Source organism: Bacillus rossius, chromosome 6, assembly GCF_032445375.1.
Source record: "Bacillus rossius redtenbacheri isolate Brsri chromosome 6, Brsri_v3, whole genome shotgun sequence".
Taxonomy (NCBI): domain Eukaryota; kingdom Metazoa; phylum Arthropoda; class Insecta; order Phasmatodea; family Bacillidae; genus Bacillus; species Bacillus rossius.
This window is the reverse complement of record NC_086334.1, coordinates 71,329,744-71,345,647: the sequence shown is the minus strand read 5'-3', so window position 1 is coordinate 71,345,647 and position 15,904 is coordinate 71,329,744. Positions and strand designations below refer to the sequence as shown.

At 39.3% G+C, this 15,904-nt stretch overlaps 1 protein-coding gene across 8 annotated transcripts in view; it reads right to left on the bottom strand.

Moving 5' to 3' along the window:
* LOC134533294 (large ribosomal subunit protein mL39) overlaps positions 1 to 15,904 on the bottom strand; it is a 191,545-nt gene that overhangs the window by 19,382 nt on the left and 156,259 nt on the right. The window contains exon 8 of one of the 8 annotated variants that reach the window (XR_010075293.1): positions 11,629 to 11,758. The exons of the other annotated variants lie outside the window; for them this stretch is intronic. The gene's annotated coding sequence lies outside the window, so the exon portion shown is untranslated. The remainder of the gene's footprint in view (positions 1 to 11,628; positions 11,759 to 15,904) is intronic. 8 annotated transcript variants of the gene reach the window in all.

The window sequence follows — 15,904 nt, the reverse complement described above, 5'->3', positions numbered from 1 at the left end:
ATAAATTCCCCACACCACTGCCCAGGGGTCAGGCCAAAAAAATTCAAAGGATATAATAGTAGAGTAACCATTAAACAAACAAGAGGCAAGACTTTGGACGTATGTTATTAAAAAATAGAAATTTGCAAAAATAATTTTTACTATACATAACCATACAAGCTTAGTTACAAAAGCTGACGTTAATAATGGCAGCATCTTATCCCCATTTGCGATACTAACAATAACCTTTAAAAAATCGTAAAAATATAAATACTGATAACAACAAGTATAAAAATATATAAGGGCGCGAGGCGTGGCCACTATAAAATATCAAAATTTACTGACTGCCCTAATACCAAAAATCAAACAAGACAATCAATACAAATATATAAAAAATCTACAAAAATAATACTGAAGTACAAACAAATTATTTAAATAAAGTTCTTAAACTCTCAATCAACGGTTTAGTCTTTCTTCAGATGTTCGTTGCTAAAGACTTGCCAAAAAAACAAAGTTAATATCCTAGGCGTGCGCTGGCTTCCTGACCTTCCTCACCAACTCCAGAGTCTAATGCCACGCCGGGCCATAGGTACGAATTCACAAAGGCGTGAACGATGATCAAAAAAAAAATATCTTATTTTTAAGGGAAATGTAGCAAAAACTCTTCACGTAACATAACCATGTTACCACAGAAGTATTTATCATCAGCTTCAAACAAAGTCTTACTTCTTTATTAACTTGCCAATGATTTTATAAAAACGTAGAATGGCCGCACCAACCAACATCAGGCTGCGCATGTAGTCCAATACCGATCGCATACTTTTAATAATACTGCACAAGCTGATATATTAGCTAAATGCAACTTTAAGTATGCCAATTCCGAAGACAAACTCTCAAAAACAAATTCCAAAATGTTCGTTTCTTCCAAACTTATACTTTTATTACAACTACAGGCAAACGGGCGACCTTTTTTAAAAAAATCCCACACTGGAACAACGTGTGAAAACAAATGGGCCTCTTCACCAAACTGGCTAATAAAAGTTCCGTCCAAATAAAATTTAGTATGGGAAAATACACAGTTCACTAGGTTTGCCAAAAACCAGTGCAGCACCACGAGGGTAAAAATCAAAATTGCGGCCTCTCTTTACCTTGATAAGTTCAGTATCACAGGGCAATCCATTGCCCTGTCACCCAGCGTGGAGCCTCCAGCCCAATACTCTTCGTCGCCCGTTGCCGTCCGGCACACCAGTCCGCGCCGTCACATGGCTCTGTCCTCGACGGTCGCTCGGCACGCACTCCCCAGCTGATTTTTTTCTTCCCGGCAAGCCGAATGTCTGACGTCGTCAGCCAACCGCCGGGCGCTCACCAAGTGGTATTTACGTGAAACACAATCGATATTCTTAAACTCATAATCGATAGCTACCAAACGGCGTATAACTAATTAACAGAAACAAATATAATTAAAAAAAATTTACAGATAAATTAACATTAATTAAAAAAGGCGTAAAAATACGTGAAATAAAAACCATATAAAACTAGAGACCAGCAACAAAAATAAATTACAAGTAAAATGTGGCCCTGCCGGCCACACTTTAATGAAACAATTTAGCAGGGCCGTAAAAGTATTCATTTTTACCGCAAATGAACTATACTCGCCCTTCCTGCCAGACAACATTCTTGACGTGTGACGCATGGCAACTACAGTCGTGTGCCACGCACAGCCACGAAAAAACTACGCGATTTCTAAACAACACTAGATATCCGACTGGAGTCTGTTTACGAAAAGCATTTAAGAATTTGTTAATTCCCAACTGGTTCTATTGAGATAAAATGGCTAAACGGCATGTTTTCGAAGTTTTAGGTGTAAAAAACCCGTTACAAATTTTTTGAAAGTATCAGAGGGAAATGCATTACACCTTTATCTTTATTTTTCCGCCATATAATGTTACGGTCACCGCTCAAATTTCACAGTTATCTGACGGGAACGAGATGACTGCGCGCCAGTTCAGAGCCTTGCACTTAGAGGTTTTACCCCTCTAGAACTACCATTGAGCATCACTCTTATCATCCCGCTTCACTAACACACACGCTGACCAGACTGCGCCCTAAAGCTGATTAGAGGAAGCATGTAGAAATGCAAGGCAGGAAATTTTTCCAGCTTATCAACCAGGACCCGGGCAAGTCTTGACTATCAAGCTTTTCACGTTAAAATATAAGAGACTTGTATTGTGTAATTTCGGTGTTATTTAGAGGTTTTTCTTAAAAATCACTTTTTTCGCATTTTCCATATAAATTCGCGGAAAATTTCGCGATTTCGTGATTCACCATATAATCGTGGCCCTAATTATTATTCAGGCTGGCACACAGATTGCACAAACGGATAGTACCTTCATTTATTTGGCAAAAATGTAGAATTTAAATAGTTTTGAATGAAAGTTATAACTGTAAGTAAAGGAAATAAATACAAAAGGTACTTTTTTTTAGGTTGAATGTGAACGCCAGAAACGCTGTGACAGAAGAGAAACAAGGAAAAGAGCTATTGTGACTTTACAAAATATTTCCCCAATGAGGAAAGTTGATCAAGAAACTAATACAGAAAATGTCCTTGATGAAACTTCGTGGAAGAGTAATGATAAGGACATTATTAGCAAGTTTAAGGAAACGGTGCATAATTTAGAAAAACAAAATGCATTTCTTGAAGCCTCTTTAAAACAGTGTAAAGTAGCTTTGAAAAAAGCCAAGTTTTCGAAAAGTTTTAAAATGAATCATTAATAACCAATCGTGTTAAAAAAGAAACTATCAGTAAAGTGGAGGCAGTGCTGTCAAAATGTTTTAAGCGTGGTCAAATTCGTTGCTTGTTACGTGGTAAAAAAAGGGTCATATGGCATGCAGAAGATATTGCGAGTGCTTTAACATTAAGAACTTTGTCTAAAAAAGCATACATGTACTTAAGGAAACGCAACTTCCCTTTGCCATGTCGGTCAACTCTCCAGAAATGGACGAAAGATATTAAGTGCAACCCAGGAATTCTGAGCGAAGTGTTGTGCCTGTTGAAAGCCAAGGCAGCAACTTTTAGCGAAATGGGCAAGATCGCAGTGCTAACCTTCCATGAAATGAACATTGATAGTCGTATATGCTACGATTCAAAAAATGACATGATATTAGGACCGCACAACAATGTACAAGTTGCAATGATTCGTGGTTTGTTCCTTCGGTGGAAGCAGCCAGTGTTTTATGACTTAGATTTTAAAATGACCAGCGAATGTTTGAAAAATATTATCATTGAGGTGGAGGCCACTGGCGTACATGTAGTTGCAGTTACATGTGACATGGGTGGCAAGAATGCAAAAGTGTGGAAAGAGCTGTGTGTAAACACAAACAAGCCCTATTTTGTAAACCCGGCACACACAAATAGGAAGGTTTGGGTCATGTTTGATGTGCCGCATTTACTTAAGCTACTTAGAAACCACTTCCTGGACGACGGCGTGATGTTACCTGACGGCACGAAATTTACTTAAGGGAGCGTTCAAGTATTACGTAACGCAATTTTTTGATATTTTTGACCCCCCCTCCCCCCCATGTAACGCGCCGTAACGTTTTTCTGTACCCCCCTCCCCCCTAGTAAAATGTTACGTAACTTCAAGTGACCATTTTTACCTAAAGTTACAATTATGTGGCGTAACGTACCGGAATAAGTCAGTAAAATACCTTTGTTATTGTTTTAATCGCGTTAATGTTATTTATTAACATTTGAAATGTCTTGCTTTAAAAGCAAGAGCTTTCTAATGTTTTTTTTGTCCTAATAAATTATTACTACTCTATCGTACATTTAGCAATCATACATTTAATTACGTCGTTTTCCTGACTTGGCCCTGCCCTTACACACTTTTTGCTTTATCCGCCATTTTTCTTCTCACGCATTCTCCTATTTTAGCGTTTTACTAATAAAGCTATTAAAATCAAATAACAAATTTCATTTATAATAATTCAGATTCTTTCATTACTGGCATCCGGAGAGCAGACGAAGAGGGTTCCGGAATTGTTAACCCGCTTGCATCAACTTCGTCTTCGTCAAGCCAATCGGCATCCTCGGACGATGTTTCACAGCGACGCACAATGCAGAGTAGCTCATTTTCCCTTCTTGCAGCAAGTCGCTGTGGCCGTACTCAACTTTCATGAAGGTCTTGGGCAGTCTTGCCATGCATGAAACGATTGTGCACACTCTTGTGGGATGTAAAATAAATCCCACAGGTTGAACATACTCGGTTCTTTATGTCGGATTGTACCGATGGGCAAAATAAATCGTAAGGCATCTGCTAAACCCTTCTAGAGGAGGTGACAGATCAACAGACAACCTCACAAGAAGTGGCGAAAACTTGCATGATCCTTTGTCTATCTGACTAGGTACCACGAGCTTGTTTGTGGTTTGAAGGATTGGGCAGGGTGGCGGCAGAAAAGATTCTGGAAAGACAGATTTTAATGCACTCCTCAAGCGGGAACAGCAGGATTCATCCGCACATTTAATAACTTGCAAGAAATATTCCGATTCACGGACGTGAGCGCTATACCACGCCATATTAGGTTCTGCTGGATCCTGCAAGCTATCTTCAGGGTTTCTATATTCCGCCGAAACATCGTAGTTGTCAATTTTCATACAGTCGGCCAAGTGCTTGAAGCACATAAACGAAAAGGGTTGCCATCATGGGAGAACAAAATACGAACAATTCAATCGGGAATCCCCCGTAAAAAATAAACGAAAAGGGTTGCAAACTTGGGAGATTTTAATTCACTAGTTTTTTTTATTAACCCTTCAGACCAATCGTCTTTCGTACCACAACATTACTGTTGTGATGAGAGAAAATCTCACACATAGAAAACCGTGTATTGTGAATATCAATACCTACATAATTTCTAATATGGCGATTGGAGTCTACGTTGACAACCGAAGTATAACGAAGCTATCCGAATAGCGGTATTTTTTGTTTTAACAACTTTACTGGAGTGACGAGAAAAACTATCACAGCTGTTGATATATATATATATATATATATATATATATATATATATATATATATATATAATATATATTTTTTTTTTTTTGCTTTATGTTTGGAGTTTAAAAAAAACATTCTCTAATCCTGTAAAGCAAGCAGAAGCAATTTTGTGAAGGTAAAAAAAAATTAAGTTATCATGCCATTTGAAATTTTGAGAAGAAAAAAAAGGTTTAAAAAATGTGTGAAAGAATCTGTCTCTACGCGACCGTTCTGAAGGGTTAAAAAAAAGAAAAAAGGAAAAAAAAGTGACGTAACGCGTAGGTCAAACCCCCCTCCCTCCCCTGTAACGCATCGTAACATTTTACAAGACCCCCCCCCTCCCCCTAAATTCGTTACGTAATACTTGAACGCTCCCAAAGAGAAAGTGTTAGAACTTTTGGACTATCAGAAGTGTGATCTTTCGATCACTCATCATATAAGTGAAACACATTTGACTGTGTCTGGGCATTCTTGCCAGAATGTCAGAATAGCAGCACAGTTATTTTCCCATCGTACAGCCCAGGCTCTCAAATACGTACTAAAAAAGGACATTGAATGCAATTTTGTTGAACTTGTTAATGACGTATTCAATGTACTAAATTCGAGAACCCCAAAGGATGTGAAAGCACCCCTAAGAAGTGGCTATGGGCTTAACCATCGAAGCCAAGAAAATACACTCAAAAGATTTTTGGAAGTATGTCCAGAATTACGTTAGGGTAACAGAAATACTTTACTGCCTTTCCAGAAGGGTTTTATTATTTCCATAAAATCTCTCATGGGGCTGTATGAGGATATGAAACAACACGACGCAAAGTACAGGGTGTCTACCAGATCTAGTAAATTAAATTCCCTGATTTTTCCAGGTTTTCCAGGTCTAAAACTGAATTTTTCCAGGTTTTCTTTAACACAATAATTACGACATTCCAAGAAACTGAAAAAAATTGCATAATATTACATTGACGGGTTTCAAAGTATTTCAACTTACTTAAATTAGTAAAATAATTACCTTCTTCCAAACGTGGCCAAAGTGACTCAATTGATGGCAAATAAAACATGCTGCTAAAAATATTTCACACACTTCCTTTTGCAAAAAAAATTAGTAAAAGGAAGCTCCCATCAATTTCGCAGTGACTCAACTTTTGCGTCTATTGCACTTACTTCAGAACGAGCCAAATCCAACATTCGAGCCTTCTTCAACTGCAATGCCTTGATCTCCTCTTCAACTCTTCTTTTTTCTGCCTTCTTCTTGTCTGTAGCTTCCTTTTCTTTTTGTTTTGTTTGCAGGGCTTCCTTACGCCTACAACTAGCATTTCTTACATACTGCTCTACACCTCCAGAATGTTGAACAAAGTCATTCATCTTTCTTTGTGCGATCAGTATTTCTTCCTGCAAGTTTTCAGTCGGCTGATTAGAATTCACTGAAAATCCTCTTTCCAATGATGCATTTCCATGGGAAAGTACCAACACCATCCTCACAAACTTTTGAAGGCCTGTTTTGGCAGCTACTGTATATGCCTTAAGAATGAGCATCCACAAGTGATCAAGGCGCCCGTCTTCTCGAGAAAAAGACGAGAACAGTGCTGCAGAATCTTGCGAGGAACATACCAACTGATATGATCACTCAATGTTATCAGCTTCTTGTCCTGATAGCCACCTGTTTTGAAGACAACATTCTAAACTGTACTTCACACGCTGTTTCCTCACACCCGAATTTAAAGCCACAGACGGACATAAGCAGGAAATTCCCTTGGTAAGATTGTACTTCAGGGGACTTTTGTCTTGAAGTTTTTTTACCATAACCTTTAGACAAGTCCTATCATTTTTCTGTAACAGGACAGACTTTTCTGGTACTTTCTCTTTCTTTATGGCATGGCGTACTGCATAACCCAACTTGATATTGTTAGCAGTCAATAGATTTTCCTGGTTATCTACATCCAATTGAGATACATTGTGTTTCTCCCTAAAGCTCTTCAGTACTTCTGGTTTCAAAATTTTCCTGCCAAAGCTAATAAAACCAGTGAATCATAGAGAAAAGGTGCCATGGGTGCTTCACTTTGGAACATTGTGAGAAACAATTCCAGCTCTGATGCCAAAAAATGGAAGAATGTCAATTTTACTTTTAGAAGATTATCTTCAAGAGCACATTTCACTACACTGAAAGAGAGAGATGAAATAGAAACTTCACTAACAAATTTCTTTAGGTGGGGTAACGTTTTCATGGCACGCTCAGCAACTGCAGTATTCCATCTGATTGCACAAAATTTCTTGGGAAAAAGCTCTGATCCAGTTATTCTAATGTAATCTGCCCTCCATGCAAATATGTGCTTAAACAAATAGTAACTGTGCCTCAAAAAACTAAAAACATCCCATTGTGTAACAGAAATTCCAGTTTTGAAAGCACCATGGACCGTATGAAGCCCACAGCTACCAATTTCTAGCAACGATGGTGAATCTTCACCAAAAGTGTCTGTGATATGTATTTTCAACGCTAACAAAAATGTCCAGTTTACGTTGAGGGCATCCATAAATACTGTTACGATCGCGCTTGGCTGCAGTGCTTGGCATCGCCGCGCTCGTTCGGCCTGTCTGCGCCCCCTTCCACCTGCATCCTCTCCCTGGTATCTCGTGTCATACTGTCTCGCAACATCCTGACCGTTGCAGCGCGCTCCTGCCTCAGATCGAGTTACTTAAAAGAGGCCGCACTGCGCAATAAAAGAACTTAGACATGTTTATCGGCGCGTTTTGTGGGAACCCGATGCTTGTTGCATTTATCGGCGTTCTTTGAGCAGCCGCCGCGTCCTTAGAGGACTCACGACGCATTTCTGGGCATTTCGACGGCGAAGGTTACGCGATATCTCGGAGACATGCCCGATTGTTCTGGACGGGAACCCAAGGGTTATATAAGGAGGTTGGGCCGACCTTCGAGAGGAGTTCAGTGGGGAGTTCTCCCGCGGCGGAGTTTCCGGGCGATAGTGCCGCGGGTGCGGCAGAGTGGCGAAGTCCTTGGACGAAGGTTCCAGGGCAGGGAGTGAGTGAGTTCAGTGGAGTCGGGAGTTTCCGGGCGATAGAGTTGCGGGCGCGGCGGAGTCCCGAGTGAAGTTGCGAGCGAGTCGTCGTGTGGGATCTCGGTGAAGGGTGTGACGGCGGCGGCGGAGTGCGGCGACGGAGTCCCGCGGTGGAGACCCACGAGGGGTGCTGCGGCGAGAGTTGCGCCAGAGGTGCGGCCCAGCAAGGTGTGTGGAACGAGTGACTGGGGAATAGACATTTCTTTAAGTGTAGTTAATTATTTGCCATCATAGAAGATTAATTGTAAGTGACAAGTAGTGGTAATAAATAAAACTGTGTGTGTAATAAAAATCTTTAATTGGGCTATCCTTTACGAACCCCCGAGGCAAATCGTAACATTTTGGTATACTGTAGTCAGTGTTAGTTTTGAATGTTATAGAGATATTGTTAGTTTAATAAGAAGGTTCGGCTAGGTCATTTAAAATTAAGAACAGTATTAGAAAAAAAATTATTTCGGTTGTTTAATTAATAAATTCTTTAGAGAGAGATGGCTGCTGAAGAGTTAATTGTAGAAGATATCAGGAAGATAAGGGTTCTCCTGGAAGAAATGGTGAATGACATGAGGGCATGGAGAACCAGTATGAAGAACTCTGCGAAAGAAGTGAATAGTGAAAATAATGTGGGTAAGGACCATCCAGAAACGAAGAGCGGGTCAAACAATAGCCTAGAGGAAATGAAGAAGGATCAGAATGAAATGAAGAATGGCCAGGAAGAAATGAAGAATGAAAAGAAGACCAAAATGAAGATAAACCTGGAAGAGAACAGCCAAGAGAAGAACAGCCAAGAGAAGACCAGCCAAGAGAAGACCAGCCAAGAGAAGACCAGCGAAGAGAAGACCAGCCAAGAGAAGACCAGCCAAGAGAAGAACAGCCAAGAGAAGACCAGCGACGAGAAGACCAGCGAAGAGGAGACCAGCCTAGAGGGGAACAGCGAAGAGAACAGCGAAGAGGAAATTAGCCAGGACTTGAAGATGAAAGAAGAGCTGAAGAAAAGAACAGAAGTAGTGAAGATGAGTTACAAAGTAAGGAACATTGAAAAAGAAGAAATGAAGATAAACGAAAGAGAGAGAGGAAAATGCCAAGCAAAGCTGAAGAAAAGCCGAGAAGAGAGTCAAGAAGAGATAGAGAAGTGCAAAGAAGAAACGAAGAAAGATGAAAGAGAGAGGGGAAAATGCCAAGAAAAGCTGAAGAAAAGCCGAGAAGAGTCAAGAAGAGATAGAGAAGTGCAAAGAAGAAACGAAGAAAGACCAAGAAGAGATTCAGGAAGACCAAGAAGAGGTGAAGAAAGACCAAGAACAGGGGAAGAAATACCGAGAAGAGAAAATGAGAACACAAGGAGTCATGAAGAGGGTACAAGGAGAAACTAAGTGCAGTCCAGGTGAGACACAGAAGAACCAAGAGGGCACGAGTAACCAAGAAGATACGAAGAAGAGCCGGGAAGAAATGCTGTGCGAACAAGTAGCTGCGAGAGAAGAAATGGAGAGAAAAAGGGAAGGAACAAGGAAACTGTTGGAAGGCAATAAGCAATGCACTCAAGAGTATCGGGTCCGTCCAAGGCATCGGTCAGCCCGTCTCGGGCAGCTGGCTGAACGACATGGGGCATCTGCGACGCAGAAGTGTCGCCGGGTGACAAGAGAAGCTACATCTAATGAGAGAGAGGGTTATCTGGTGAGACTGTACAGCCCGCGATGGAGGAAAGGCAGGAGGCCTAAACTTCGAGTAGCATGGGGACCTCCAGGAGGAGATGCATTACCTGTTCGGGACGAACAGGTTTAAGGAGGGGGCAATGTTACGATCGCGCTTGGCTGCAGTGCTTGGCATCGCCGCGCTCGTTCGGCCTGTCTGCGCCCCCTTCCACCTGCATCCTCTCCCTGGTATCTCGTGTCATACTGTCTCGCAACATCCTGACCGTCGCAGCGCGCTCCTGCCTCAGATCGAGTTACTTAAAAGAGGCCGCACTGCGCAATAAAAGGACTTAGACATGTTTATCGGCGCGTTTTGTGGGAACCCGATGCTTGTTGCGTTTATCGGCGTTCTTTGAGCAGCCGCCGCGTCCTTAGAGGACTCACGACGCGTTTCTGGGCATTTCGACGGCGAAGGTTACGCGATATCTCGGAGACATGCCCGATTGTTCTGGACGGGAACCCAAGGGTTATATAAGGAGGTTGGGCCGACCTTCGAGAGGAGTTCAGTGGGGAGTTCTCCCGCGGCGGAGTTTCCGGGCGATAGTGCCGCGGGTGCAGCAGAGTGGCGAAGTCCTTGGACGAAGGTTCCAGGGCAGGGAGTGAGTGAGTTCAGTGGAGTCGGGAGTTTCCGGGCGATAGAGTTGCGGGCGCGGCGGAGTCCCGAGTGAAGTTGCGAGCGAGTCGTCGTGTGGGATCTCGGTGAAGGGTGTGACGGCGGCGGCGGAGTGCGGCGACGGAGTCCCGCGGCGGAGACCCACGAGGGGTGCTACGGCGAGAGTTGCGCCAGAGGTGCGGCCCAGCGAGGTGTGTGGAACGAGTGACTGGGGAATAGACATTTCTTTAAGTGTAGTTAATTATTTGCCATCTTAGAAGATTAATTGTAAGTGACAAGTAGTGGTAATAAATAAAATGTGTGTGTAATAAAAATCTTTAATTGGGCTATCCTTTACGAACCCCCGAGGCAAATCTTAACAATACTTAAAATTAAATGCACCTATCGGTATAATCTGAACGTGGGAAGCACGTCATGTCAGCAGGATAACAGACCATCTTGAACCAGATTGTATCACGTGATTTGATGCCACTTCCGAATCCGATGGTAAATAAAAGAATTTTGACGTGGGAACTGTTCGTTATTTGCCATTCAAAAATAAAAATGGGAGGGGATACACATGATGCCACGTCAATGCAAGCTGATCAATAAACAAAAAACGTATATTGCCAACTACAACCTACCAAACAAAAATTCCCTGATTTTTAAAAAAATTCCCTCATTTTTCCCTGATTACAAAATTCCCTGATATTTCCAGGTTTTCCAGGGTCAGTAGACACCCTGAAAGTACATTCTCACATCTAGATTAAATCAAGATTGTCTGGAAAATTTTTTTTCAAGATTACGTGGCTTTGGAATGTTTTATAACAAGAAGTGAGAAATAGAATTCACCTATTAATTCTAACAGGAAATGCAAGTGATGTACCTCTATCCAGGAATGCATCAGTGAGAGAAGATATAAGTATGGGACCTTCTGAACAGAGTGAATTAGACACAGAAGGCGAATTCATAAAGTTCCTAACGAACGAACTTTGCATCAGTGTTGTGGAAAATGTGCCGAGTGACATCAAAGGCGATCCTGTAACAGATGATGAAACTGAAATTGTGCAGTTATTGGTGGACGAAAATCCTAATGACCTTCCAGAAAATGTATTTTGTGCAGATGTTACACTAGATGCAGTTAAATATGTAGCTGGATACATAGCATTCAAATGCCGATCTATAGACCCATGTTTAGGATTAACAAGTGAAAATTGTGCTATGACCAGTCCACCCCGAGATTGGCTTTCAATAATATCAAGAGGAGTACTCACGATACCTTCACCCGAGTGGTTGGATAAAGTAATGCAGTTCGAAGTCGTATTTGCTGCTGTTCATGGGTCATACATATCCAAGAGCCCAAACGTAATAAAAAAATGACATCTTTGCTGCAAGAGAAATTCCCTGAAATAAACAGAAAAATTTTACATTTGTTTGTGAAAACAAGAACATTCATTCGCATTCGACATTTAAACTATAAAAAGAAAATTGAAGCCTTGAAAAAACATGCAGCGAAAAAAAACCGCTTATGGGTATCATCATCATTATCATCATCTGCTAAAGATTAGGAGTGATCAGCAACGCCTGAGGATGACATCGGTTGAAGCTTCGGGTACGCCTGTATGCGAAAGGTAATGTGAAATGTCATGACATTGTCATCTTTAGTCGTCTGTAACATGTTTAAAGTGATGCAATAATTTTTTTTGTATTAAAACAAACGAGTGATGCATGTACTAAGCTAATTGTAATGATTTTTAGAGACTTTATAATTGTATAAATAATGTCACGGAAACACGGTTTGAGCCGTCTTTTTTATTCTTCATAAAATTATATTTATGTAAGTAATACAAATTTACATTGCGACATAATGTGTATAAAACACCACTTGGAAAAGTGTAAATTGCATTGTTGTATCAAATTTTTTGCCATTAACTTTTGGAGTACTACTAGGCCTACTCACATTTGAAACACTATGCTTATGGTATGCGTAGATTTGACAATAAAAATGCATGAGGGAACATTGCCTAATAATTTGTATTAGCATTATATTAGCAGCTAGTATGCATGCAGAAATAAAACAGTTTACGATGTTTTTTTTCTTTTACAGTGATAATTCATTGAGATTTAAGCTTTAATTAAACTAAGCGTTAATTTAACGTTTTAACGTTTAAATTAACAAATTTTTCTTTTTACAAGTAAAAAACTGCAAATTTACATTCAAAAATTGGACTAAAACATCTATCAACACAGAAGTAATTTCTCGATAAATATTATCTACAAACTAATACATGTGTTGCGAATCATTGTTTTTGCTACTATATCTGCTTCTGAAAGTAAAATGTTTATGTAGTTCAGAGAAATAACTTAATCGCACTTCAGCTCCGGCGATTACCGTCGCTGCGCGGCATTACTTCCACCCAACCAGCTGTCCCCCCAGTGACGTCGTACACTACCAACCAATAGCGCGCGAGCAACCGGAGCGGCCCCCCCTGCGCATAACGATCGTTCCTGACAGAGCGCACGCGTGCATGCAGTCTGCGAGCTATCGATATCGATCTTGGACTACGTGCGCGCACTCTATACAGGAATATAGGAATCAACACAACCAAACTGGCGCTGCTTACGTTTTATAAGCGGTATAAAGCGACTCCCGAGACGTTAAAGATGAAGTTTATAACTTTAAAAAACGTTTTTAAAACACGATTTAAACATCAGATTACTTTGTAATAGGATTAATTAAGTTAGTATGCAGTTTTATCAGAACGAACGGCGTAAACTGCGTAAAGCAATAGGCGCGTTGTAAACAACGGGAATTTATTGCATTACATCAAATGAGGTTAAAACAGGACAGAAATAAAATGGTTTAAATAACGGGAAAACGTAAATAACGGTAACGTAAATAAGGGGTTTCGCTGTATAATTGTTGTAAGTGAGAGATGTAATCGTCTATTTACATTACTTTAAAACATTGGAGGCGGGGGGGGATGTCTTATATTAGTGTATCCGGGCCAGATCTTGCAACTCGAATTATTGTAAAATGAATTCGATTCGAATTGACGAATCGAATATCAAAAAATTCGAACTCGAATTCGGAAATTTCGAATATTCGCAGAACCCTAGTGTGCGCGCTCTATACTGGAAGCAACATAAATAAACATGAATAATGCCGGGGGCGCGGAAAAGTACCATACTGGAAAAGTACCATACTAGTATGGCACTTTTCCGTATGGCACAATTCCGCCTCTCTTCTTCGAAAAAGACGGAAAAGTACCATACTGGAAAAGTACCATACTTGAAAAAGGACGAGGCGGAATTGTGCCATTTTTTTTTTAACACTCCATGGAATGACTGCAACGCCTCTGTTCTCAGAATAGTGTGGAGAATTCGCCTGTAGACAGCGCTGTCAACTCCAACAGTGTCTTCGGTTAACTCAAATGACGCCAGATAGCAGCACGTGTCCTTTTTAAAGTATGGCACTTTTCCGGTATGGTACTTTTCCGTCTGTTTCGAAGAGGCGAGGCGGAATTGTGCCATACAGAAAACTACCATATTTTACTACAAGATTCAAAAACATTTGTGGCAGCTATAAATTATATATTTAAGTATGGTACTTTTCCGTCTGTTTCGAAGAGGCGAGGCGGAATTGTGCCATACGGAAAACTACCATATTTTACTACTAGATTCAAAAACATTTGTGGCAGCTATAAATTATATATTTAAGTATGGTACTTTTTCAGTATGGTACTTTTCCGTCTGTTTCAAAGAGGCGAGGCGGAATTGTGCCATACGGAAAACTACCATATTTTACTACCAGATTCAATAACATTTGGACCAGCGATAGATTGGCTATGATTTTTCATTTTTTTTTTTTTTAAGGTTTAAAATATATTTACAAATATTTACTAGGTATAATCTATAATACAACATCACTACTGAATTCATACTAAAATTTAAATTTAATATATATTGCTTAAACTAAGAGAAAATTAATGAAATATCTACACCAGAATTTTTTTTTATCATACCTCTTCGGATATTATCTTATGACAATGAAAAATTCACTGAGGTGCAATTCATGTAAATAAATATCCACTTTTGTCAGATATTTTTATTTTATATTATTGTACTGAAAATTTGTGTAAAACTTCATGTTAGCTTTTATACTATATGTATCCATGGACTATAAATTCTGTGATTATTCATAACCAGTATGTTTCAATCTTTAAAATTTGAGTAACTTTTATGATTGACTAACGTATTGAAAAATTTAGCTAGGAATATTGTATTAGCATGTTAAAAAAATACTGACAGCAAAACACGTATTTTTTTTACTTGGTCTGAAAAATCACTTAATATTTCAATATTATGTCAGATTTGTCTCGTAGAAATATATGTCAAGCTTCTAAAAATGTGCATGTCATCCCTGAATACGTATTTTACCATAATTTATAATATTTGAGAAATAATGCAACTGTATGTCCAGCAAGCTTCAGTTATGCTTTGTAGCATCTTCTTGCAATTGCACTGGTGAACGATACTATTAAAATTATTATTATTGTTATTAGGTTGGTTGACTTTTTGTTCACATACATTAAAACTGAACCTGAGAAATAAATCAAACATTCATAACTCTTCTGTGGTAGTCAACTTAAAGTACAGTGGCATACTCTAGAAATTTAGAGATCTTGTGTGATACCAATCCAAACGTGTTAAAATAAATGTAACTGTTAAAGAAAGATATTCATGTCAAACTTACAGTGCTCAAACGACATATATTTAAGTATATTACTACTGTTTTTAACAAAGAACATTTTTTCTACGAGGTGTACATTAACATTAAATGAGAACTTTGATACGTACGTGGTATACTGTCTTGATTGGAACAACTTTACTTTAAAAAAAAATATTAAGTCACATTAAGTTGTAACTCCAGTTTATGATAATTATAAGGCAAAATGATACTTTTAGTTTAACATAATATGTTTAAAGTTCTTATGAATATTTTTACATCTAACTTAAAAAGAGGAAATATTCTGGATATATATTATCGGTTAAATTAAATTAAATAGTATTAAAATAATAAAGGCCGGGCTTCAGCCAAACTCATTGTGGTGGTGGGATAGTAATTTAAATGTAATACATTTACTCATGCGATTTACATAATTTTTGTGATCAAATTGTGAAACAAAAACTATATTATAGATTTTGAAGACCTTAATGGCGCTATGGTTTCAAACGTTTAAATATTTCCTTAAAGATGGTTATATGATGAGATATAATTTTCAAAGTACATATCATAAATTTCAGGCTATTCATTTAATCACTTAAAGGGCCCGACTGCACTTTTGACTGAGTTGAATTCTTTAAAAAAAGTCCGCGAGTATGATACTCTATCTGAAAACAAAGCGACAGCATCAGTGATGCCAACAAGGGGGAGGGCAGTACCCAGGGGCAGTTGCCCTCTCTGCGAGTTTGATAGGAAAATAGTTTCACATACAATTTGATGAAAAATTAACATTACATATTAACAACTTTAGTGCTGATTAATGA